The sequence below is a fragment of the Kogia breviceps genome, chromosome 11 (assembly GCF_026419965.1).
Source record: "Kogia breviceps isolate mKogBre1 chromosome 11, mKogBre1 haplotype 1, whole genome shotgun sequence".
Lineage (NCBI taxonomy): Eukaryota > Metazoa > Chordata > Mammalia > Artiodactyla > Physeteridae > Kogia > Kogia breviceps.
Window position 1 is genome coordinate 28997027 of NC_081320.1, and position 26644 is coordinate 29023670.

Genomic DNA, 26644 nt, shown 5'->3' on the forward strand with positions numbered 1-26644 from the left:
CGGCTCTTCTAAGAACGTGTTCCGAGGCATCTCCTTTGTTTCACCGTGTGACCATGCCTCCCACTTCTCCTCCAAGGCACAGATCATGGATCCGGGGTGGACATTTGCACAGAGCAGTGAGCTGGACAACATTATGTACACCTCTGATTCCTCCTCAGTAAAATGAGGTTGATAATAGTGTCTGCCTCACAGGTTTGTGCTCAGTAAGTGCTACTACTGTTTGGTTTTTGTCTTGGTTTGTTTTTTTCTTTGTTTTTACTGTGAATTTTGCCACTGTGAGCTAAAATATTGCCTGCCATATCAGTAAACAAAGGATGTTGCAGCCATCAAGCCATCACATGGCTGCCCTGACGGTGCACCACCCGGAGGAGACTCAGGATGAGACAGCACAGGACACTGGCCCCAGGCAGTGGAGGTGCACATCAAAGGAATGATTTCAGTGAGCCCAGACTCTTGCTTCTTCCCCTACAGACAAAGGCGCTAAATTCCTTAACTTGAGATAGCTGGTTTTCTTTAATTAACAGTAATCTTTTCATGTTCCAACTACCTGGTCTTTTGTTGCAGAAACTCCTATATATCGTGGCTCCCCAATCCGCTCCTTGCCACTTCAGAACAGTTTCTCAACATTATCTGGGATGCTATGTCCCAAGCTTGAAGTGCTCAGAATGTCTGTCGAATAAAACATACCTCTCGACTTTTAGGTTGTGCAGTATTTTCCTTCCACAGCATCACTGGTCAATTATCTGCTAGGCACTATGCTATTCATTCAACAAATATTTTTAGAGTGTGCAATGGGCCAATCAGTGTGCTGAGTGCTGGGGATAACTTAAGCACACCAGCTGTGGATTTGCTCTCCTGGAACTGATGGTCCAGTACGTGGGCAAGACAGGCAGATTGTGGTAAGAGCTGTGCAGAAGAATGACACGGAAATAGAAAAACATATAGCACAGGGGTCTGGTTTAGTTTGGGGCCTAGGTGGTTTCCCTGAAAATAGATGAATAGGAATAACTAAGTGAAAAGAGAGGAAGAAGTATGTGCAAAGGCCACGAGTCAGGAGACAGAACGGTATATCAAACCGACGAAAAAGACTATTGTGGATGGAGATCCAATAACCAGGCTGGGAGACACAGCAATGAGGCAGAAAGGCAGCCTGAGACCCAAGCACGGAGGGACTTTTATTCTTTCACTCATGTATTCGGTCAGGCAGCAAATAGGTACTGGGCACTTACTTACCATGTGCAAGGCATTATTATAGACATTGGGGGACAAATTGAACAAGATAGACACAGTCCCTATGCCAGGAATTTTGACCTTTGTCTTAAGAAGAAAGGGAAGGCATGGAAGGTTTTTTTTTAACATCTGTATTGGAGTATAACTACTTTACAATGGTGTGTTAGTTTCCGCTTTATAACAAGTGAATCAGCCATACGTCCACATATATCCCCATATCTCCTCCCTCTTGCGTCTCCCTCCCACCCTCCCTATCCCACCGGTTTAGGTGGTCACAAAGCAGCGAGCTGATCTCCCTGTTCTATGCGGCTGCTTCACACTAGATGTCTGTTTTACATTTGGTAGTGTATATATGTCCATGCCACTCTCTCACTTCGTCCCGGCTTACGCTTCCCCCTCGTCGTGTCCTCAAGTCCATTCTCTACGTCTGCTTCTTTATTTGTGCCCTGCCCCTAGGTTCTTCAGATCCATTTTTTCTTCTTTTAGATTCCGCAAATATGTGTTACCATACGGTATTTGTTTTTCTCTTTCTGACTTACTTCACTCTGTATGACAGACTCTAGGTCCATCCACTTCACTACAAATAACTCAATTTCGTTTCTTTTTATGGCTGAGTAATATTCCATTGTATAGAGGTGCCGCATCTTTTTTTTAACATCTTTATTGAAGTATAATTGCTTTACAATGGTGTGTTAGTTTCTGCTTTACAACAAAGTGAATCAGTTATACCTATACATATGTTCCCATATCTCTTCCCTCTTGCGTCTCCCTCCTACCCTCCCTATGCCACCCCTCTAGGTGGTCACAAAGCACTGAGCTGATCTCCCTTGTGTTATGTGGCTGCTTCCCACTAGCTATCAATTTTACGTTTGGTAGTGTATATATGTCCATGCCACTCTCTCACTTCGTCACAGCTTACCCTTCCCCCTCCCCATATCCTCAAGTCCATGCTCTAGTAGGTCTGTGTTTTAGTCCCGTCCTACCCTGCGGGAGTCCGGCTCCTGCAGGTCCAGGAATACCCGAGGGATGGACAGCGTCGGCGAGGGGAGGTTAAATAAATCAATAACACTCTGTATGTGCAAGCATGGTCTCATATTTTATTTTCTCACAGTCAGATTTATATACCCTAAGTCATTACATCATCAGGTGCGTAGCTAAAACCTCAGAAGATATTTATAATAGATTGTACCTAATATTTCTATATGTACTTTTAAAATAATTCTAAAGGTTCTCAAAACATCATTGTTTTTTCTTAGAGTAGGTTCAATCTGTACTAATAACAAAGCCAAGCTAATATGTAACAAGCCATTAAAAGAAATTATGAAGGAGGAAGTTTCCTGAACTTTCCTGTGTATCGCAGAGGTCCGCATGGACAAGTCTTAACAATGTATCCCTAAATTATCTACAATATATTTCACAATTCAATCTATCACTGTGTTTTTCTGGGCAAGAAGCCTTGTCTGAATGGACGAGTCACCAATTCTCCAATGTTGGCAGTTGGCTCTGTATGATTAATTTATCCTTATACCAGAACCAACAATACCCATAATCATTTATTACTCCCATGTAGGGCCATTGTTTTTTTTTATTATTGGTGTTTTCCATAGAAACAACCCTACATTTCCAGGTTGTTTGTTTTTTTCTCCCACCAGCCAGGGGGTGTTGTTAAAAAGTCCCAATTCGTAGGTTTTGGTTTGGGACAGGGAAGAGGATGTTTTACACGGTTAAGCTTGGGACAGGGGGCAAATCCCCCATATACTTTTTCAAGGCAGAAGCACAAAATGACAAAACAGCTCAGAAGAGATGTAGTCAGCTTCCTGGGCACAGCACTGCCCTGCAGCGCTGTCTTGGAATGTTGTTCTATGACCCTGTCATGGCACAGAGGCTCCAGGTTGGCTTCTAACACTACCCCTAGGCTCTTCATGACATTTTTTTCCCCCTTAGATTCCATATGTATGTGTTAGCATACGGTATTTGTTTTTCTCCTTCTGACTTACTTCACTCTGTATGACAGACGTCAGGTCCATCCACCTCACTACAAATAACTCGATTTCATTTCTTTTTATAACTGAGTAATATGCCGTTGTATATATGTGCCATATCTTCTTTATCCATTCATCTTTCGATGGACACTTAGATTGCTTCCATGTCCTGGCTATTGTAAATAGAGCTGCAATGAACATTGTGGTACAGGACTCTTTTTGAATTATGGTTTTCTCAGGGGATATGCCCAGTAGTCGGATTGCTGGGTCGTATGCTTGTTCTATTTTTAGTTTTTTAAGGAACCTCCATTCTGTTCTCCATAGTGGCTGTATCAATTTACATTCTCATCAAAAGTACAAGAGGATTCCCTTTTCAACAGAGGAGCATCGTGATGAGTTTGTGTTTTGGATTTAAGGTTTTTTTTAACGTGGACCATTTTTAAAGTCTTTATTGAATCTGTTACAATATTGCTTCAGTTTTATGTTTTGGTTTTTTGGCCGCGAGGCATGTGGGACCTTAGCTCCCCGACCAGGGGTCGAACCCACACCCCCTATATTAGAAGGCCAAGTCTTAACCACTGGACTGCCAGGAAGTCCCATGAGTTTGTGTTTTCAAAGATGGTTGTGCTTATAGACTGGACAAGGCACTCTAGAGACAAAACTCAGGAGGCTCCTGGAGTGGTCCTAGTGAGGAATGATGATGGCTTGGACTCCATTGGTAACAGTGGGAAATTGACAAGAAAGGATGGAAGTGAGAGGAAGGGGGGAGTTTAGGATGCTGTCAATGTGATCTGGAACACTGGGGACGGATCAGATTTGGTGGAGATCATGAGTTTGACTTTGGACATTTTTAAAACCATTGATTTGTGTTGTCTGTGACACAGAAAGGTTAGTAATGCTTTTACCCCTGGGGGTAGAGTCTAAGGAACTGTGCTTTTAACTTGTGCCTCTCATGATCTGGTCTACTGCCTTATCTGCGGGGTAAACCCATGAAATGAGCTTCACTGTGCTCTTAAGGTACACTGTGAGTACAAGAAACAGATTTGGGTAGCGATTAAGAACACAAGCTGTGAAATCAGACTATCAATTTGAATTCTGGCCCTTGTAACACTGAGGCCTAGGGGAGTTGTTCCAACTGTAAGATAGAAAATGAACGACATCAACCTCATAGGTGACTGTGAAGTGATCCACATAAAGCACTTAGCAGAGTGCCTTGTACGGTACATGCTAAACAAATCTTCCTGGTTGAGTTATTAAATCCAAATGACTATGCATTTTAAAACAAGCCAAAACCTGGTACTGATGAGATAAGAAGAGTGACTCTACACACACCTCAAGGGACAGTCCCGGATGTTACAGGGCTGGACCCAGCCATTGGCTTCTGGAGGTGCTCACAGAAGGCCTCACTCACTTCCTGCCCATTGGCCATTACGCACTGGGGTCTCTGAACTCGGGCTCCCAAGTGGCCGCAAGTGGCAGAACAATGTGTCCAGCTACTAAGCTCCCAGAAAGTCTCTACGGAAAGGAATGAATGTCACGACAGCCCCCTGGATGAGAAATGATGAGGGGCTGGAGACAACCTGGCCAAAGACCACTGCCAGCTGTTTTCTGGTTAGCTGCCTGTCTGGTGCTCTGAGTAGCACACTGAGAATAAGCCACCATACAGTGCAAGGGAGTCCTTTAAATCTCCTTTTCCTTCAACTAGCTTATTGTAATAACTGGTGGGAATGGCAGCCAGAATGGGGCCCTTGGACCACAGCCTGGGAGAGGGGCTACTGCGGACCAGCTGGATCTGCCAGAAAAATCTCAGAGAGAAGCTGGAGGTATCCTTTGCAGTGCGCTGGCTCCTCAGGACTCTCCAAGCAGAGCCAACAGGACAAGAGTGGAGGGTCTCTCAGGGGATGCCCTAATGGGTTCTATTTCTCCAAAGTGGATCAGGCCGAGAAATGAAAGATGTTTAGCAGGGAGCAGGAATTAAGCAGAAATGTTAAAGTTGCATTTCAATTCCATTCTTACTTTTCCATGAATTCTGAATCTAAACTTCAGATTAGTCTTGAAACTGCATACATCATTTGTCCTGGAGACATCTAGAAAGGTGAAAATGGGAGTTTCCTTTAGAAACGTTGAAGCTGACCCCCTCCAATAATTATAGCGTTTTTTTCTTTAATCCCCATTCTAAGCAGCCTTTCCCTTCACTTTTGACACATGGTAAAAAGATAAGGTAGGACACGATGATGACACATTTGTATATGAGCATAGAAAGTGCCAGATTTTTTTGTAATAATCCCAAGTAATTGACAGTTACCAGCTGTGTCCACAGGCTCCCTCACAGAGGGACTGATTTAACTTAATCGTTTTCCCGGTTTTCCTTTTGATTTAGGAATTTTTGTCCAAAGTTGCAAACGGTATCATTTGCAAAGGAGAAGGGAATATATTTGTAGTTGCCCCCTAGGATTACAGTTTATTTAAAACAAATTTTAAAAATAGCTATGTTTGGGCTTCCCTGGTGGCGCAGTGGTTGAGAATCCGCCTGCCGATGCAGGGGACACGGGTTCGTGCCCAGGTCTGGGAAGATCCCACGTGCCGCGGAGCGGCTGGGCCCGTGAGCCATGGCCACTGAGCCTGCGCGTCCGGAGCCTGCTCTCCGCAACAGGAGAGGCCACAACAGTGAGAGGCCCGTATACCGGGGAAAAAAAAGCGCTAAGTTTATTATTTTCCATTTAATCCTTATGGCCATCTTGTAAATTAGATTAGTTTTACTTGCAGAGGTGGACACTTAAAAAAGCTAAGTGACTTTCCCAAGGTACTTCAGCTGGATTGGGGCCCAGTGTGTCTGTCTCCAAATCTAACTCTTTCTACTCTGTCACATTTCACAAAGACACCTTGACGATTCAAGGCAGGACATACATGCATTTCTTTAAAAAAATGTTTTTTTACTGAGGTATAATTCACGTACAATAAAATGCTCAGCTATCAGGCATGCGGTTTTATGAGTTTTCACAATTGTATGCACTTATGTAACCGTGATCCCAAGCAAGGTATATAACATTTCATCCCCCACAAAGTTTCCTCTTGCCTCTTTTTTAACCAATTTCCCTCTCCTCCCAGGCAACTACTTCTTCATTTCCATTAATACACATCAGTACTATCTGTTCTTGTCTTCATACGATACGTAATCTTGTGTGTTTGGCTTCTTTTGGTTAACCTAATATTTCTGAGATTCACCCATATTGTGTATATCAGTCATTCATTCTTTTTTAAAAATAAATTTTATTTATTTATTTATTTAGTTTTGGCTGCGTTGGGTTTTGTTGCGGCGCACGGGCTTCTCTCTGCAGTGGCTTCTCTTGTTGTGGAGCAAGGGCTCTGGGCACATGGCTCTCAGTAGTTGTGGCATGCGGGTTCTGTAGTTGTGGCTCGCGAGCTCTGGAGGACAGGCTCGGTAGTTATGGTGCATGGGCTTAGTTGCATGTGGGATCTTCCCAGACCAGGGCTCAAACCTGTGTCCCCTGCATTGGCAGGCGGATTCTCAACCACTGTGCCACCAGGGAAGCCCTCATTTTTTTTTTTATTGCTGAATAATATTCCATTGTATGAATACACCCACAAAGTTACACCTTATTCTCATAAACATTTCTGATTTTCTTAACTCTACCTCACTCCCTTGGCCTCCTAAAGAGTTTTGCAAGCTGGAAATACCTAGATTAGGTTCTTGTGACCAAGTACTGATATGTGTGGAAAAAAATATTTGTGAAAGAAGGCAAATGAAAGAATTGATTCCACAGTTCTTAGCAAATCTTCCCTCTATTAATATTTATCAAGTTAGTAATTGTTTTGCAACTAGAAGACCAGTGTCTGCATTACCACCAATAATGATGCAGATTTGGGATATGAGCTCCGTGGGCTTCCTCAGGACTGAATTGTTTTTTAAAACGTTCAATATGGAAGTAAAACGTTGAACCCCAGAAGGCTGAGGGGGAAGGGAACAGCTGGCTGGACGCCTAGGAATAATTTTACTCAGTTTACTTAGTTTACATAGTTAATCATTATGTAGTACACTTGAAACCAATATAATATGTCAATAATACATGAACAAAACCAAAATGGGCAATGGACATGAAAAGACATTTCACCCATGAGGATATACAGATGACAAGTCAGCTCATGAAAAGATGTTCAACATCACAAGCTGTTAGGAAAATGCGAATTAAAACCATAATAACATACCAGTACACACCTATCAGAATGGCTAAAAAAAGAAAAAAGAAAAAAAATTAGTGACAATACTAAATGAGGGTGAAGATATGGAGAAACTGGATCACCATATTTTGCTAGTGGGAATATAAAATGGTACACCAGTTTGACAGTTTCTTTAAAAAGTAAACATACAACTACCCTAGGACTCAGCTGATGCACTTCTAGGCTTTCATCCCAGAGAAAAGAAAACTTATGTTCACATGAAAACCTACACAGGAATGCTTATAGAAGCTTTACTCATAGTAGCCCCAAACTAGAAAAAAACCCAGGTGTCCTTCAGTGGGTAAAGAGTCAAACAAACTGTGGTTCAACCATACATGGAATAGTAGTAAGCAATAAAAAGGAACCAACCAGTGATGCACACAACAACTTAGATAAGTCTCTAGAGAATTATGCTGAAAATCCAATCCAGAAAAGGTTATATATTATTCAATTACATTTGTGTAACATTCTTGAAATGACAAATTATAGAAATAGAGAAGAGTCAGTCATTAAGGAGGGGTTGGAAGTGGGAGGGAAGTGGGTGTGGCTATATTAGTGGAACAGGAAGTCTCTTCAAGGTGATGGATTACATCAATGTTAATATCCTGGCTGTGATATTACACTACAGTTCTGCAAGATGTTACCTTTGGAGGGACACTAGGTAAAGGAACAAGAGAACTCTCTGTATTCTTTCTTACGACTGAATGTGAATCTACAATATCTCAAAATAAAAAGTTTAATTTAAAAATTGGATATAAAATCCACAAAGAGATTTAATTACATTGAAACACTTACCCAAAGCCCCACCCATCTATTGCACTTGTAAATACCACATTTCCCTGGTCTGAAGAGAATTAAATGTGAGAATCATCCATGTCCTCCAAGCCAGTGCTCCAGTCATACACTTGCTCTCCTTGCTCAGAATTTGGATTCACTTGGGATTCAGTCTCTCTCTGCTCTTTCTTCTAGCACTTTAGAAGTAAAAAAGAGTTCCTGTGAGTGCATTAATCTAGGAGAGATGGTAAAATGGCAGAATGTCATTCAGATGCTTTGCACGCCCACGACAGGAGACAGTGTCTAACCCTTGCTAAGCCTAGAATCGTAAGTCACAGTTCGAGCTCATATTAAGCACACATGGATGGCGATGACGTTTATAACAATCATTAACTTATATGCTATCAACCCATTCTTTCCGCACCCAGCAGAGCTAAGTTGGAATACTTTTGAAAGGTAATTTTTGTGCTCATGAGTTGAAAGCAGACACTAATCTGTCGTACCTTCAACTTGGTTTCCAGTACCAGGGCCAGGTGTCACTAGAACTCATGGTTCCTACCCCCACAATCTTCCTTTTTAACCTTAGTCAACTCCCTCACCAGTTCTCACAGCAGATGTTTGAACTGTTCGCCCCTCTCTTCAGGCCCTCTTCCTGACCTCTAACCCTCAACTATTTTCACTCTCAAGTACGTAATCTTATTTCCTACCTCCGAGAGAAAATGGAACCTATTATTCAGAAATCCTGCAAGCTCCCCATAATTCAACCTGTAGTTCCATCTATATCTACAAATACCGCTGGCCCTTCTCCTTGTGCTGCAGGGTGGGAGTATTTCATCTGTACTCATCCCTGACTATCTCTTCAGGGAACTAGATCCACTGATCCATTCTTTTTCACTGCTCTACCTTTATCATTTCCTTTCTTTAGCAAATAAATATTCTCAAGTCAGTCTCATCAACGGTACTCCACCGTCTTGAAGAAGACATTTCAAACCTCCATGCATGGCATACAAGGTGCACCATCATCTAAACTCTATACTCCTTTCTACTCCCGCCTCTTACCACTACGTAACAGGATCTCATTCTTCAACTATAGCAAATAATTTGCAGTTCTTTGAATGAAACATTGTACTATGCTTTTTTTCCTTTATAACTTTGTGTATCTCATTCCTTCTCTCTTGAAGGACTTTACCATAATTCTCTACCTGGCAAACACTACCTCCCTTCCATCTCAAGGCCTCTTTTGTGAGACTTTTCCTAACTCTCCCTTTCCTCCTGACCCAGTCTGGGTGAAGCATCCCTCATTTATGCTCTCAAATCACATCCAGGGTTTATCTCATTGATCTCCAAATATCTCTTGTAAGTGTTTGTCTCCCCTACCACACTGTGAGATCTTTGAAAAGAGGGACTCTGACCTGTCTTTATAGTCATAGCCCTTAGCACAGAGTGAACATCCAAGAACTCATTCATTCAACATATAGGTATGTTAATGTTTGCTGAATAAAGAAATGAATGCTTTGGTAAAATTTCATCTAAAGACAGGTAATAAAAAAAGCCAAAGAATCTCCTAATATTGCTTCACTGTGAAACCAAACTACAGGATTTTAAACAAGAGAACATTGAAACCTATTGTCCAAGCTTTATATTCAAGGATGCTGCCAGGAGATGGAGGGGACTCCTAAGATGACACTTGTTCTACTGCCTCTCTTCTGGTATGATGACTGTGACACATGTGAATCGAAGTAAGTGAATTTTCTGTAGCAATGCCTCATACTCAACTCAGCAACTTCCTTACAACTCTTCTTTGAGCCACAATTTTTCAAATACCGAAGTAAAGGATAAAATACCTGTTCTAAAATATTCTTAAGGTGAGAATAGGCCTCTGTGGGGTGAATTTCAGTTCCACTCTCAATAGATCTATCATATTAATCACTAAAACTGGACCAATGTTTTCGAGCCAGGCTTGTCGCAGAACTGCCTATGTCTGATTAAAAAAGAAAGAAAAATGTAAAGCTCGTGATTTGAAATAAGTAAAGCACATGAGAAAATCCTGATTAATAAGCAGCTCATTTCCATACTCCTTTATCACAACTCAGACCATGCCAGTCAGACACAGGTGTTCAACAGACATTAACAAAGTATATAACACAGAAGCATAGAACTACAGACAAGAAATCGTCCTTGCCTTTATGGAACTGACAACTTATTTATGAAGGATAAATAAAATTATGTAAAAGACAGTGAAGAGGGCTTCCTGTGTGGCGCAGTGGTTAGGAACCTGCCTGCCAACGCAGGGACATGGGTTCGAGCCCTGGTCCGGAAGGATCCCACATGCTGCGGAGCAACTAAGCCCGTGCACCACAGCTAATGAGCCTGCGCTCTGGAGCCCGCGAGCCACTACTGCGGACGCCCGCATGCCTAGAGCCCGTGCTCCGCAACAGGAGAGGCCACGGCAGTGAGAAGCCTGCGCACCACAATGCTGCAACTGGAGAAAAGCCCACACGCAGCTGCCAAGACCCAGCACAGCCAAAAATAAATAAATTTATTTTTTAAAAAAACACAGTGAAGAGTTTCGTGGAGACAGTGAAGAGTTTTGTGGAATTTTACACACACACACACACACACACACACACACACACACACACACACACATAGTTTACTGAATTTTATTCAGTAAATAATCAGAAAACAAACACTCATGTTGCAAACACACAGGTTGAGAAACAGAACATTCCCCCAGAAGTCCCCTATGTATGCCTTCCTGATCATAAACAACCTCTCAGCATTAACCACTATTCTGCTATTCTAAAGTCAGGTCTGTTCATTTTACTCGTCTTCTCAGGGCACCTAAGACACTACAAAGACTAAGGCTGTGCTTCTCCAGTTGGGGGACCTGTGCCCTTACAGGCAATCAGACGGGAAGTTACAGAATAATTACAGCATATCTTCTTGGAATTATCAAATTTTCTCCATTTCTACAAGAAAACCTCATTTCATTGTGCTTTTGTTTTACTGTGCTTCACAGATGTCGCATTTTTTACAAACTGAAGGTTTGTGTCAACCCTGCATCAAGCAAGTTTATTAGGACCATTTTTCCAACAGCATTTGCTCACTTCATGTCATTATGTCCCGTTTTGGGAATTCTCACAATATTTTACAATTTTCATTATTCATCTATTTGTTGTGGTAATCTGTGATCACTGAACTTTGATGTTACCATTGCAACTCAAAGAAGGCTCAACAATCGTTAGCATTTTTTAGCAATACAGTATTTTTTAAATTAAGGTACATACATTTGTTTTTTAGACATAATGCTATTGCATACGTAAGAGACTTCAATATACTGTAAACATAACTCTTATATGCATTGGGAAACTAAAAAAAGTTCATGTGACTCGCTTTACTGTGATATTCATTTTACTGCAGTGGCTCAGAACCAAAACTGCAATATCTCAGAGGTATGCCTGAAATTTAAACCTTTTCTTATTCTTTTTAAAAAACATTAAAACAAATCGGGGCATTTAAGAAGTAGGACACAAAGGTGACAACATTTTTAAAGATAACACGTAAGGTTTCAAAGAAAAATTATTTTAAAAACTGAATTTAGAAAGCCACTCTTGAGTTTCATGTCGACCCGAGTTACATGCTCACTCTGGCCTTAGGGGTGAACTTTTTGAACTTTGGTGGGAAAGATAAGAAAGTCTAGGTTAAGGATCTGGAAGAGTAAGAGAGGGGAGGAGGAAGGCAGAGAGACAGCGTGTGTAGGTGGGAGGGGGGGTAGACTGACAGACCAACAAAAGACACTCAGTATCTTGCTATCAATTACCTCTCACAGTTCAGAAACTTTTCCACCAGAGTGAAACCTCCAGATCCTCCTAAACACCTCTCCCATTTTTGCTGAGTTCTTCTCCAAGAGGACATGACAGACACATCAAGGTACCTTAAAGTCATTCTCTCTACTACCCCTTCAAATCTTGGGGGATTTAACTCCATCACAGACCAGAACACTACTGAATGTGAAATGTAAAACCAGCTTTCTGATGGTCAGTGAAATGTCCCAAGTGGCAGAGTCATCGGCAGTCAGTTCCTCCTCTCTCCCCACACCTTCTTTAAGCAGTTAAATATTTCCATGTTACAATCCACTACCTGCGGACAGACCCCTTCCACAGCATCCACAATAATGCACCCATCACAAATGCAAACAGCCGTCGATACTTCTGAGGAGAAATCCACATGTCCTGGAGAGTCTATCAGATTAATCAGGTACTCCTCCTCACCTGAAATGAAATTGGAAGACACACATTTTCAGTTGTGCAAGTATACAGTACTCTTCCTCAGGCAACCCTGAGTAAGAGAGCTTCTAAGAAATGACTGAATAAAGCTAAAGAAGACAAAAGCTCAATCAACAGCTACCATTCCAATTTAGGAATTCCCAACGATGGAACTATCGATTCCAAACAGCATCAGTGGGCTTCCCTGGTGGCTCAGCGGTTGAGAGTCCGCCTGCCGATGCAGGGGACACGGGTTCGTGCCCCGGTCCAGGAAGAGCCCACATGCTGCGGAGCGGCTGGGCCCATGAACCATGGCCGCTGAGCTTGCATGTCCGGAGCCTGTGCTCTGCAGTGGGAGAGGCCACAACAGTGAGAGGCCCGTGTACCGCAAAAAAAAAAAAAAAAAAAAAAAAAACCCAAAAACAAACAGCATCGGTATAAAAGTTTAAAGAATTGTATTTTTCTAATAATCTAGTAACCACTTATCAAGAGCTACTGTGAGCCAGGCACTGTGCTAAACACTTGTGCTCATCACACATTATTGAGCCCTTAAAATATCCATACAACATAAACATTACTCTACTCACTGTGCAGATTAGGAAATTGGGACTACAAGAAACTAATGGAAAAGACACAAAGCAGGTAGCCAACTACTTCCCTACAACTTCTCAAAGAGCAGTGTGTGAATATGCACAGCAAGACTTACAGTCAATTCTAAGTCACAAATTTAAAGAGCAGCTACTATGTGCCAAGCAGTGTGCTACGTGCTCTCACATTTGATATACTGTATTCTTTAATCCTCACAACAAAGTTGTAAGCTGAGGGCATGACTCATGCCTATGTGTCCTGTTTTAGCACTGAAAGTCTCACATCCCGTCAAACGCCAACGTCAGTCCCACGTCCCACTAAGCCTTAAGTCAGTCCCAGGCAAACCAGAACTCCTGGCCACCCTAGGTTACAGAGACATCATATTATCAATACAAGGTAATTAAGTAAACCAGCCAGAAAACCGGTAGTTCATTAGAATTCTATACTCATTCCCCATTCACTGATAAATCTGATACAATTCTCTTTTAATGGCATAATCATTACTTAAATGATCAAACACCTGAATATACCTATACTTTACTTTTGCTCCTCCTCTTAACTCAGTGTTTTTCAACTTTTGTGTGCTCCAGAACTACTACAGGGCTGAATGTTATAACTTATGGGCCATTTAAAGGAATTTCCCCAGTGTGATGTTAACAACTTGATGACCTGATTAGTGCCCTGTGTGACACTGATAATGATAAAACAACAACACTGTAGTAACCAAAGCCACAGCTCACATTTGTGGAGTGCCTATCTGGGCACTATCTGGCACTGTTCTAAACATTTTATAGACATTATCTAATGTTTTCTTACAACAACGCTTGCAGTAGTTACTACCATTAGGCCAATTTTACAGAGCAGGAAGCTAGGGCACGGAAAAGTAAAATATCTTTCTGAAGAACATCCAGCTAGAATCCAACTCTAAGGTAAATTGCCTAAGATCAAAGAATTCAAAATGGAAGAGTGAAAGTTCAAACCCATCTACCTTCAAAGTCATACCTTTAACCCCGATCCTCAAGATGGCATATATTTAATCTCACATGCCAAGATTCCACTGGTAGTGAATTTCTGAACACTAGGTTAAGGATTCCAAAATGCAGTGGGCTCGGTGGGAAATTCTGCCACCAATCAGCAAGACTGCCTTCTTCAATACCACTCCTTCTCCTGCTTCCTCTTTTCACGCAAATTGCTTTGTAAGGAATTCTGGCTCTGATGCACCCACCAGGGAAGACTCCAACCAGAGAGCACTGTGGACATCTCTAAACAAAGTCAAAGAACCTGTGCCCTGGAACAATGGCCCCGTGTGCCTCCTTAATCGAGTCTTTTACTGTCAGGTCTCACAGCATCAGTCTCACAGCTACCCTTTAGGATAAGCACCAGGGTCCCAACCAAATAAACCAGAGAAAAGTGAGCAGTGCTAGCAAGGTTCAGGGTTCTATCTGCTCCCATCACATAAAACAAAAGTTATGAGATTCTTGAAGTCATTCAGCATTTTTGCAGCCCAACCCTTCATTTCCTAAACATGCTAAAGCCCCCACAAGGGAAGACATTTACCCAAGGTCACAAAAGCAGTTGCAAGACAGAAACACACCCGGGTCTATCTACCACCTCAGTCACTTCCTATGAAGGTCACAGATGCCTCTACACTTTGCAGCAGAGGAAACAACACTTGTTTGTTCATTTGGCTAGGAACCAGAATAAGAAACCCTGGAGTGAAAAAAGATTGATGTTCACTTCCTGGAACCCATATAAGGGTTCTAAACCTCTGCAACCTACTCAGAACTTCTCTATGTTCACATCACCCTGGAGAGAAAGTCAGAGATCAAGGACCAGCTATCTTTCACTCAATTTCACATTGCTAAGATGTGCCATTACCATAAAGCATGGGGCCTATTGTTAGAACAACTGAAACAGTAACAGCAGCACACCTTTGACTAAGAGTTAGAGTGACAGAGAGAGAGATACATGCGTGCACACACACTTAAGATGAGAGACTTTAGCATGCTTAAGAGCTGACAGGCACCAGGACAAAGGAGATAAGTCCAGAGCACAAGTCTCAGTGACAGGAGGCAAGCAAGGATGCTAATAATGTTACAGTTTGAGGGGCAGTGGCAAAAGGTTGAGAGAATGCTCCCATTTTCTGTGAAACAGAACGTAAAAATGTCTGCTGAGATTGTAGGAGAGGGACTGAGAGGTGGACTGAAGAGACTAGAAGGTTTAAGAGAGCTGTTGGAGAGAATGAGCAAGGCCCGACAGACAACATACTGGAATTCTGCCAGCAGCCCGAGGACCAGCCGATAACCCAGCACAAGTATGAGGAGAAAAAAGTGGAGAGAGTTAGCTCTATCAGGGGTAGAGTTTTACTGGGAGGACAGAAGGTGAAGAAAGCAAACTGAGGACCTTGGCAAGACTGTCAGCAAAAAGACAAATCTGGGTTGTATGAGGCAGGAAGTAAATGAAGGACAGTGATGCAGCTCGAGACTGAAGGGCTTTCTGAAATCAAAGAATGGGTACCTTGCTACGCAGGCAAGAGAGCTGGGAAGAGTAAAGATTGTGGAGAAGGGAGTGTTTGAATTTGAAATGTCAAAGATGAACAGTTCTGGATGATGCTAAAATCCAGAAAGTAGCCATGCCAGAGGGAGGGTGAAGTGGAGATCTACACGTCACTACTGATGAAGCCATGCCGTTGGAGAGGTCATTTTCAGAAACGGTAAAAGCTACCCTGGTGGATCTGGGTAAAAAGGAAAACGATGAGCCAGGTGCCAAAGTCATTAATGAATGGGGACTGGGGACTGACTGATTTCCAAAGACTCCTGGTGCAAACGACGAGTCTGCAAATGTAATTACTTGGCTCCCAGGACTACTACCACATGCTAACTACTCTGTCTTCAGGGGAGTTTCTTAACCCCTGTGAACTCCATCTTGCATACATGTAAAATGAGGATAACATCCATCTCACACGATTGCTGTGAGGATCAAACAAAATCACGCATATGAGGCATCTGGCTCAGAATCCAACTATCGTGCACCCATTTTCTTAGATCTGGCATCAACTGAATGCATCACAAAGTAAAGCATTCATTATGTTAAGAGGAAATAATCTGATCTTTAGTCAAACAAGGGACAATGGAACCCTTCCCTCCCACCTGGGTCCCAAAGGAAGACGACAGAAATCAGAACCTCGGGTTAATGTTCACATATCTGGAAGGTAAGGGAAGCGACTGATACATGTCGGCCTTGTGTGAATCTGGATGGCATGAATCAGTTTCCCCGCGGCCTAGTGTTAAGAGATTAAGACCAGAGAGCCACAGAGTTGAAACTAACGTGGGTGTAAACTCTCCACTTGCCCACAACCACAACCCCTATGGAGGTGTTTATAAAGAGGTGAACCTGCACATGGATCTCTCTGCAGAAAGCCCTGCCATATCCTTGGTCTCCACATTTGGAGTACATCCAAGCTACAGTGTGGCTGCCACCTGGGTAAATACTGAGTATCCCACTGAACCAGGTAGTTAGCTAGCTAGCACATATGCCTGAAGTACAAACTGAAAGCCTGTATGTTAACGCCAACTGCAATTTGTTCTACATAGTGCTTTACAAAATTTTTTTTTTTTTTTGCGGTACGCGGGCCTCTCACTGCCATGGCCTCTCCCGTTGCAGAACACAGACTCCGGACGTGCAGGCTCAGCAGCCATGGCTCACGGGCCCAGCCGCTCGGCAGCACGTGGGATCTTCCCAGACCGGGGCACGAACCCGTGTCCCCTGCATCGGCAGGCAGACTCCCAACCACTGTGCCACCAGGGAAGCCCCCAGGGAAGCCCCCAATTTTTACTATGTTGCCAGTATTTTAAAAATTGGAGGATTTTACAAAAAAATCTTGATGCCAAGTTTTCTTGAAAAAACAAAACAAAACAAAACAAAAATACGGGGCATCAGTCAGCTGCAGCTGACTACACTAGCCCACAGCCAGGTAGTGGGCGGTGTTTCATGGGTGGGCAGAGGCTACTCTCTAACTCATAACAGTCCCACCCAGACTGCCTCATTCATGCAGAGCTGTTGACACCAGCACCATGTCAAGAACTAATAATATAGTACTTAATAATCAAATTAGGCTGGTGTTGGAATAAGTAGTTAACTCTTTGGGGGGGAATTTAAGTTAGACATCTACCTCACAGTTTGCATGTATACACATAACACGTGTACAATTATGGTAGGATTAAATGTAAGAACTGAAAGTATAAAAGAACTGGTGATAAACTAGAAGTAATTTTTATTTCAGTCTTGTGTTTTAATGTATATTCTACAACATACTGAATTTTCTATAATACATATAAACTTGTAAATTTATTTAAAATTTTTAAAAAGACAACTTAGAGTGAAAACTTCATTTCAGAAGTTCTGCAATAGCAATATTTGCTCACAGGTATAAAGAACAGCTACAGGGTAGAAATGACAACAACAGGCCTTCAGACAACAACAGTCCAGGAATTTCTAAGTATTTAATCCATCTGAATACATTTCTCTCATCTATAGTTGCATCCTAGGCTAAAGGATTCAAAGGTATTATATCCTCTTAGGATTTTTTTATAGAATGTATACTGGGATTGGGATTATTTCCTAACTCTTGAAATGACCAGATAAATGTATAGTATCCTTATGAGAAGGGCACAAAGAGAGGTGGCTAAGAAATAGGAAAATAACAAGATTTAACAATATGGCCCCAACATTTATACCAAATTTTAGTCACAAATGTAAAGATGAGAGAGGCTCCATTTTCTCAAGGAAGAACTGGGGCCCTGGAAAATGCTAAGATACGAATATCACCTTGATGGTTTTCAACACTCTATCTGTAATATGCATAGTTTTGGTAAGCTTATTTGTTTACCTTAAACTAGAAAAATACCTTATCTTTCAATCCAAGTGAGGATTTGAAAACATTTTTGAAAGCTGGTTAAATTAAGAGTCAAAACCAGAAAGCACTTTATTAACATTTAGTACAGAGATCCTCAACTAACAGGGCATTTGGAAGGGGCATGGGAAGGAGGGAAGAAGTGGTAAACACAAAAATCACCTGCAGAGTTTCTTCAACCATCAGGTCTCCCTCCTCCAGAAGGGAGATCCCCTTCAGGTTGTCCCACCTTCACAGCAGGAAGTGCCCCATTCCAGAGAGTCAATGCTGAGATAGTGATGAGAATGTATCTCATCTCTCGGATGTTTTGAGAACATGTCTCAGTCAACATCCCCAACTTCCACCCCCATTTTGCAGATGTGGAAAGCAAGGCTCTAACTGTCAAGTGTGGTGACTGCCTAACCCACAGCCCCTTCTAGGCCATCATGGTCACAAAGAAACATGTTGAATACTTTATGGCTCCACTCCAATCACCACTGATCAGACTAGGAGATGACCATCCAACTACAGGCTGGCAGTCCATAGGTGCAACCTCTGCCATAGCCTGGCATCAAAACACAAGCTGAGCAACATCCTGCTCTTGAGATGTATGCTCGTAAACGTAGGAGAAAGCAGCAGTAAGCAACAGAACTACGGGAAAAAAACAGGAGTTGAGAGGAGGGGTCAGGGAAAGGGGAGTTTATGAAGATGGAGGCACTAAGGGTAGGCAAAAGCTATAAAATAGAGAAAAGACTTACAGGGTGAAAACAGATAAAAACAGAGAACTCAACCCAAGGATGACGGTGGAGTTCCAGAGGGAAGATCCGTTAACTTTTACTGATGGTCTCTAGAGCCATCCTGGAACCAGAATCAACATCTGCCTTCAGTTTCTTTGAGATGTCATTCCAATAATGCTCCTGCTTTTGGATTTTCATGACTCTTGTTTCCAGTATCATTTCACACATATTCTGTTAATAAGCCATCCCACCCCAACCCAAGCTAGCTTAAGCCTCTGCTCTGTGCAATCGAGAAAGTATATCTAGGACACTCTGAAAGCAAGTTATCCAAGGTCATACAGTTCAACAAAATAAAGATTAGACCATTCAATTCCCTGGGACCTATAGCCATTTTCCTGCAACACTGTACCACAAAGACAAAAGGGAACTGGAATGACTAAAGGTGATGATACATAAAGTAAACCTTAATAAAATGGTTTAAAAAGGGGTGAGGGAGGGCTTCCCAGGTGGCGCAGTGGTTGCGAGTCCGCCTTCCGATGCAGGGGACACGGGTTCGTGCCCCAGTCTGGGAAGATCCCACATGCTGCAGAGCAGCTAGGCTCGTGAGCCATGGCTGCTGAGCCAGCGCGTCCAGAGCCTGTGCTTCGCAATGGGAGAGGCCACAACAGTGAGAGGCCCGCGTACTGCAAAAAAAAAGGGGTGGTGGTGAAGGAACTGGAGACAAAGTCCAGAGAGCAACTAAAATTGACACTAAAGTAATCTTCAAATGAAAACAGACTAATAATATGAGTGTGGAAAAAGGAAGGCTACAAAGCTCTTAAAATCTATAAAAATAAGGAGAGAAAAGAAATAAACTGACCACTGACCCATTCACTGGATCACAGAATGAGGATGTTTAAAAGGTGAGAGGTAGTTTTTAAAAAATAAGGCATCAGGAGCTTCCCTCATGGCACACTGGTTGAGAATCTGCCTGCCAATGCAGGGGACACGGGTTCGAGCCCTGGTCTCAGAAGATCCCACATGCCGCGGAGCAACTAGGCCCATGAGCCACAACTACTGAGCCTGTGTGTCTGAAGCCTGTGCTCTGCAACAAGAGAGGCCGCGATAGTGAGAGGCCTGTGCACCGTGATGAAGAGTGGCCCCTGCTTGCCGCAGCAAGATAAAGCCCTAGCACAGAAACGAAGACCCAGCACAGCCAAAAATAAATATTAAAACAATAAAATTAATTTAAAAAATAAGGCATCAGTTTAAATACTAAACACTGGGAATTCATGTACCTAAAAGCTTCAAAACTGGTTTAGTTTAAAAACACTGTAAGACTCACCTCAAAGAGAAGAGTCATGTCCCATATAGTACAACCCTTGGTGTCAGTCCCAGAGATATGAAGGATAAATCACAGGTCTATTAGGAAAATGAAATATAGCTTTATTATTTTCTTCTAGTTATAAAAATTCACATTTTGTATAAAGTTTCCAAACAGTGCAAAATAAATATTTTGAAAAGTGTTAAGTTTCACATAATGCAGCCCCTAATAACTACAGTTAAGGTTCTGGTGTTTCCTTCCAGACACCTTTATCTATATATATAATATATTCTTATTACTAAAACACATTCATATCTTATAAGTATTTACTCTGCAACTTGCTTTTTGCCTCCTACTTTACGTTTTCTATATAATTACATATAGGTCAAACAGTTGCTTGAACAGCTGCATAGCATTTCACAGCATGGATGTATCAGTTTACTTAACTATTTTCCTTAACTATTTCACTATTTTCTTTAACTATTTTCCTTAACTATTTAAGGTTGTTGGCATTCTTTTCCCTAATACAAACTGTTGGGTGAATGTCAATGAACATATATCTCATGTGCCTGTATGACTGTTTCTGTCAGATAAATTCCTGGAAGTGTTACTGTCAAAATGGCATCCTGATCTGGGGATTAAAACTATAGTGATCATGGCAATGCATACACAGTCAAGTAAATAAGACTCTAGATCTAATAGGCAGGCCATAGGACAGAAGGAGGACCTAGCGAGGACATGGGACAATAAGGCTGAACCAGCAAGGTTCTAACACTCCAGACCTTCCTCTAAAGAAATCTATACAATCACCTGGGTGGAAGGGGGCACCTGTGAGCTGCCAGTTCTTCTGCCCTCAAGCCAGTCAGATGTCCCCATCTGTATTCAAATCTGGACAGCCTGACTCTGATCTGACAACAGATCATCTGGAAAGGTCAGAATGAAATTTGTGGAATGCAAAGCAAAAAACCTGAGGCCTGAAACTAATTCAGGAAGAGAAAGAAGGACACAAAAGATACAAAAACCATTGTTCTTTAAAACACAGATCGATTTACCTTTTGCATAATGTAGTGAAATGGCACTGGATTTCATCGTGATCCCTCGGACATGTTCATCCTCTCTGCTGTCCATGTACCTTAACTGTAAAAATGCAACATATGCATCCTTATTTCCCAATGAATTAAAATGTAATATTAAAATGACTGATTTGGATTTTTGTTTTAAACACTTAACTTTTTAGTCTTATTGCCATGAAATTGTTCGTTTTGTCCATTATTACCTTCTTAATTTCTGCAGCATTTTTCTTTCCTAGTACCACTTCTTTCTTCCACCTTTCCTTTCTCCTGATCAATGTTGAACTTTATATCAGTTGTAATGCAAGACAATCATAAACTGTCTACGTTGCTAGTAACTTTTTTTAAATTAATAGGCTTTATCTTTTTAGAGCAATTTTAAGTTTATACAAAACTTGAGGGCTTCCCTGGTAGCGTAGTGGTTGAGAGTCCGCCTGCCGATGCAGGGGACACGGGTTTGTGCCCTGGTCCGGGAAGATCCCATATGCCGCAGAGCGGCTAGGCCCGTGAGCCATGGTCGCAGAGTCTGCGCATCTGGAGCCTGTGCTCCGTAACGGGAGAGGCCACAACAGTGAGAGGCCCACGTACCACAAACAAATAAAAAAAAAAAAAGAAAAGAAAAATTGACTGGAAAGTAAAGAGGTTCCCAAGCATCCCCTCCCACACACAGTTCCCCTTATTAGTTACATCTTATATTAGTGTATAGTGTGATATATGTTACAATTAATGAACCAATATCAATACACTATTATTAATTAAAGTCCATAACTTACATTAGGATTCACTCTTTAAATGTATTATGACGTGTCCACCATCACTGTATCATATTTGTTAGCTGTATTAATCTTTTTGAAGAACAAATTGTGGCTTTATTGATCTTTTCTACTTCATTAATTTATGGTTTATTATTTCCTTTCATCTACTCACTTTAGAGTTATTGTACTTTTTCTCACTTCTCAACTGGGAAAAATAAAAGCACTTTATTATTTCATTCAACCCAGTTTTTTTAGCCTGCTATAGACAGTATCATGGGCCAGTTCCCCACCCAACGTGCCTCAAATGCCCAAGTCTTCCTTCAGTATCTTAGGTCTACTTTTTAATTTCAATTTTGCTTCTCTATCTCCTCTTCTCTATATTATCAGTCACCTGATAACTCCTGCTGACTATACTGTAAATTCACTGAAGGGAGGAACATCTCTACCTTTCTACTGCAAATAAATTATTCCAATTTCTTTCAGTTCACAGTTAAAAACAAAGGTCTCTATCATTTCATTTCCTAAAACATGATCTTCATCATGACCCTCAGGCTTCAGAAGCCTTCCTTTGGTACTTAGGTTAGCCTTCAAGGTCTTTGTAATCTGATACATTTTTTGTACCTGTACCTTTTTCTCTCTCAGTATAGGCAAACGTTCCACTCAAATGAAGCACAATCCACAAATTAGCCTTTATGCATTTTATCCACATTATTACCCACTGTGAAGCATCTCTTCCACCTGTGAAATTTTCCACAGTCATGCCAGGTTATCAAATGACTGGTTGCAAAAGCTCTTTCTTGCACATAAAATATTAATATAAAGTAACATAAAGCAATCTAGAAATAACTTTTTCTCAACAATCTATTTTATCTTGCTAAATGAATTGGCAGCTTCTTAGATGCATGAACTATGCTTTATATTTTTTCGATCTTTAAGAGCACAACGAAGGACTCATCACATTGTAGATTTGCTAATACTTACTGAAATGCAAGTATATATCAAATATAACATACCTTGCCTGCCAGGCGACTGGAGATGATGCCATTGCTAGATATAAGACAGTCAGCCAGAGTAGTTTTTCCTGTTAAAGTAACATTAAATATTAAATGTTAATTAACATTAACATTAAATATTAATTTAAATCGATTTTTTTAAAGGGTGAGGTAGGTAGATTGTTTCAACAAATTTAACATCTACCATAGAACTGGTTTAGCAAATATTTCCTATTTACCTATACTAAGTGAATCGAGATACAATGGGCATTTTAATTAGAACTTTGAACAAAACATCATCTAGAAGGACACAGATTCCAGCACTCCACAGTGCTGTAATCTGTATTGCCAACCCTGCGGATCAACCTCAGTTTAAAATCCATCAAGCAACATTTTTTATTAAGGACAGAAAAAATTTTTTTTAATTGAGGCATAATTTACACAAAGCAAAATACACAGACTCTTAGGTGATAAGACAAACCACTGTACCAATCAAAATATAAAACATCTGACAAACAACTTTTACAGTTACTCAAATCTGTCCGACCAAGAATTTGATCAAGTTTATTGTAATGATTGCATCAGTCATCAGATATCCATAACTGTGTCCAGGCCTATAAACTTAAACTCTTGATAGCTCAGCATGACAAAAGGATAGCACAGCAATCATTTTTTCCTCTGAATGATATACTGGGTAAAACATCACCACAAGGCAATGGAACATTATCTTTTGCCATATTTCCCCATGTATGGCCTCAGCTGGCTTTTGCCAGTTAAACTGTTGGAAGAAAATACCCATTTGGCAAAGACATTCATGAAATTTACCCATATCTCCTACTGTTTGCAAGCCAATGGAGGGCATCAGCTACACTGCAGTGACCAAGGCTACCTAGTATCTATGTTCAAATATAAACGTAGGAATCTACTCTAATGATAAAAAAAATTCTTATGATACTCTAGTACCCATTTGAACCTTTAGTACTGTATTAAGTGCTTGCCATGTAAATATTACGTATCAGCGTATAACCCTAGAGCGTCACTTTCCTGCTTCCAATGGAGTGGAACATTCTAAGTACGGCGAGCATATATCCCCCCAAAATGCAAGTGTCAAGAAAGCGGGGACTTTGCTTTATTCACAACTGTATCCCTAGGACCAGAACAAGTCTTGGCATATAAGAAACGTTCAATAAATTATCCGTTGAATGAATAAATGAATCACAGATTTTCTAGGATAGTATTATTTTAACATACTTTAAAATAGTAAATTGTAAAGGAATTTGCTATACACACACATGCCACTGACTTGCCGCATGATTTAATTCACAAAGCAAAAGAACATACTTTTGTCAAACTTCATGTCCTCAAAACGTGAGCAGCATAATTATAGAAACTCGTGGGGTAGGATGTCACCAGATTTGTATACAAACCTCATTCTCAGTTGACTTCACTTACAAAGTGATCCATCACCTCTCCTTTTAGTTCCCATAACTACTTCACGTGAACTATTATATCAATGGCAATAGCCACCTAACGTCTTTTCTGCCTTTCAATCCATCCAAAACACTTCCACCGGACCATTCTTACTAATGTACTTTTTGTTTACAACATGCCTGCTTTATTCTGTTCTCCCAATGGCTCCCTATTACCTAATAATAAATAATGCTAATGATCCATCTTCATGGTAAAGCACGCACCTGCCAAGGGCTTCTCATTATCATCATTTAATCCTCACAATGCGATAAGGTGCGTTTGGTTTTTATTCCACTACACAGAGGCTGCAGACTGAAGCTCAAAAAGGCCAAGTAAATGGAAATGGAGTTTTGAACTCAGGTTGTCTAACTCCAGAGCTGGAGCACTTAACCCATATCCTAGTGCCTAGCTGGCACGAAGGGCTCTTTAAGATACAGCCCAGCCTACCTCTTCACTTTTCTCTCCTACTCCCTCACCTTCAGGAGGGTATATAGGTTTTATTTCACACTCCCAATCCTATCACTTTGCTGTGGCTGCATGAACTAAGAGAGAGTCTGAAACCAAGCGCGGGCTTAGCAGGAGGCAATGCTGTGGTATGAAAGCAATGCCTGTGAGAAGCTAAGCACCATGCATCCCTGCCCCCCTCTCATGTCCCGTGCTGTGGTCACATACATTCATTCTCCCCTTGCTGACATTATTCCCACTTGAAATGTGTGTCCCCATCTGCCATCTTGAATCACCCTTCAGGGGTCATCCCTAACACTCTTATAAAGCCCTTTTCTTAACCCATTACTAGCTTCCCGACCCTCCAGCTCTCTCAACCCTTAGAGTCTACTTTTTCCGTGTCTCATGTTGCGCTGCCTCAACCCCCAAATCACCTCTCTATATAGCTGGGCTGGTGCCCTGTGCATAAATCTCTACCTTCTGACATAGCTAGCAAAATACTTCGAATTTAGCACATGTTCCATGAACATCAGACGAGTTAAACAGAATCACATAACACAGGTTCTGAGGACATTATGTCAAGGCTACAGACGTGTTACATTACAAAGCCATTTCAAAATACTTGACAAATACTTAAAAACTCAACTTCTCGTTTAAAAGACAACAAAATATACTACATAGAAGAATAACAATCACTAGTTAGCTGCGATCCTCCCACAGCAAACTTTTAAAGGAAATAAGACTTGCAGCTTAGCAAGGATTACTCTGAACTGCCCACAGCATCACTCCACTGACACATGTGGAGACGCACCCCCTTCGTTACTGAAAATAAGCCACTTAGAAAGGATTCTTACCATGGTCAACATGAGCCAAGACACAGATATTCCTGATGTTAGCCGTGTTTTTCTGGAGTTGAATCATCTTATCCAAACTATTGAGCACCATGGTCACTTATGTCCTGTGACTATTAATTAAACACGTATTACAAATGGCTGAAGATCGGGGCGTTAAAAGATCAAAGTTTCTACTGCTGGGAGCTGACAAGACTTCTCGAGTCCCTTAAAGTAAGAACCCAACGGATGCTTCCTTCTGAAGGGACAGACCCACCCAGGCCCAAGTCCAATTTGAGCACTTCAACAAATACTGTACCACGACTGTACTTGCGGAGTTTACTCATCCTCCCGGATCGGCCGTTTGCGATGAATCACAAAGCTCGTGGGGGTTGGGTGCACAGTGACACCTGGAACTCTGCCCCGTACTCTGTACTCGAGCATTATTTCTCCAGGTCAGCGATTACATACTGGAAGGGTCTTATGCAGGAGGGAGAGAAGATGCCGACATCTCTCTCTTCCCCTGCTCGATCTTTTTCCAAGCCTTTCCTATCACTCCCACTTGCTTTCACTGGAGGTGAAACACCCAGCTTCCCGACTAAATTTTGGGGTCACGTGCAGGTGCACTGAACGTCTTCCATTCCTTTCCACACTGGGGAAACAAAGAAAAAACAAACCCTCAACTCTACATTCCCTTTATCCTCACTCCCTTTTTCTTTGAGGATCCCGGGTCCGCACTGAGAAACGGCCGGCCCGGCCCTGACACTACGCTCGGACGGCAAACGCTCCCAGCCTGGGCTGGCCCCTAGCCCCGTCCCCGCCCTGCCGCTGCGGCGACCCAAGACCGCCACTGCCTGGAGTTGGCGGAAGAGGACGACCGGACGCTTGCGGGACCGCACTTACCGGCTGCCGCCGCCCACCCAACCCGTCTCGGATCCAGGCGCCCGGCCACACGATGCGCGTCGCAGGCGTCCAGACCTCCGCGACCACCATACGCCCGCGCGCCGGGGGCGGGGCTGAGGACGCACGACCTTTCACACTCCCGCGCGTCTGGCGCCTCCGAAAGTAGAC

The 26644-nt window shown here is 42.0% G+C and overlaps 2 long non-coding RNA genes across 5 annotated transcripts in view; one reads left to right on the forward strand and one right to left on the reverse strand.

Moving 5' to 3' along the window:
- Positions 1 to 26644, forward strand: part of LOC131765116 (uncharacterized) — a 112942-nt gene that overhangs the window by 35428 nt on the left and 50870 nt on the right. The window lies entirely within an intron of this gene.
- LOC131765122 (uncharacterized) lies at positions 12291 to 26621 on the reverse strand. Of its 2 annotated transcripts, XR_010835429.1 has the most exons (7): positions 26477 to 26621; positions 25893 to 26225; positions 25598 to 25707; positions 22851 to 22918; positions 21065 to 21149; positions 20034 to 20110; positions 12291 to 12499 (listed from the first exon to the last, which is right to left on the reverse strand). It is a non-coding gene; the product is annotated as an uncharacterized lncRNA (long non-coding RNA). The 2 variants fall into 2 exon arrangements; XR_010835430.1 differs by lacking the exons at positions 20034 to 20110; positions 21065 to 21149.